This window comes from Echinops telfairi, unplaced genomic scaffold, assembly GCF_000313985.2.
Source record: "Echinops telfairi isolate 266 unplaced genomic scaffold, ASM31398v2 ScPeMD7_7401;HRSCAF=8416, whole genome shotgun sequence".
Lineage (NCBI taxonomy): Eukaryota > Metazoa > Chordata > Mammalia > Afrosoricida > Tenrecidae > Echinops > Echinops telfairi.
Window position 1 is genome coordinate 6,755,964 of NW_022111301.1, and position 995 is coordinate 6,756,958.

The following is a 995-nucleotide window of genomic DNA, read 5'->3' on the forward strand; positions in this document are numbered from 1 at the left end:
CCAATTCATTTATTTCCGCTTTACTTTTTATGATTTCTTTTCTTTTGTTGTTTCAAGGATTATGCTGTTGACTCAGTTCTAATTGTTGGAAGTGCTGAGTTAAGGTGCTGACCATAGCTCTTTCCTCAATTTTCAAGTGTGCTTTATTGCGATAAAGTGACCTCTGATAACTTCCTTTGTTGTGACCTATAGGCTTTGATTATGCTGTATTGTCATTGGTTTCCAGGAATTTCCTGATTTCCTCTCTAATTTGGGCTAATCTCCATTCTTTTTAGAAGAGTGTTATTGACACTCCAAGTGTTTGTCTTGTCTTTTGGCTCTTTTCTATTGATTTCCAGCTTGATCGTAGTGCCATCAGAGAAGGTGGGTTGAATAACCTCTATTTGTTTAGATTTTCTCAAGCTTGCCTTCAGTGGTCTATTTTTGAGTATGAGCCATATACATTGGAGAAGAATGTTTATTATTTTGCAGTTGGTTGGAGAGCTCTGAAGATGTCTTTTAAGTCAAGTTGTTCAATTGAGTTGTTCAGCTCTTCAGTTTCTTTATTGAGTTCTTTACCTGTTGATTTAAATTTCTGTGTGAGCAATATATTGAAATAACCTATGGCAATTGTTGATCCAGTGATTTCTCTTTTCATCTCTTCGAGGATTTGGTTGAGAATTTTGAGGGTCTTTTGTTGGGTGCACATATGTTTATTGTGTTTATGGATTCTTGATCTACTAATCCCTTGAGAATTATGTAATGTCCATTCTTATCTCTCAGCATGTCACGTACCTTGAGGTTCATTTTGTTAGAGATTGATATTGCCACCTCTGCAGGAAACATTCTTAATCTCCAGTTCAATGGAATAAGTGCTGCTGTGTCTATAGTTATTCCTCACTTTGGAAATAAGGCATTCAGACCTGGAGAACATAGGATCATAAGATCAGGAAGCAAAAATTGGCTAATAGGTCACTAAGAGTAATAGTGAGTAGTGCCATTCTCATTTCTAAACT

General features: G+C 36.1%; 1 pseudogene; it reads right to left on the reverse strand.

Annotated features, from left to right (window-relative positions):
• LOC115871753 overlaps positions 1 to 786 on the reverse strand; it is a 20,136-nt pseudogene extending 19,350 nt beyond the window's left edge.
• Positions 787 to 995: the final 209 nt, after the last annotated feature.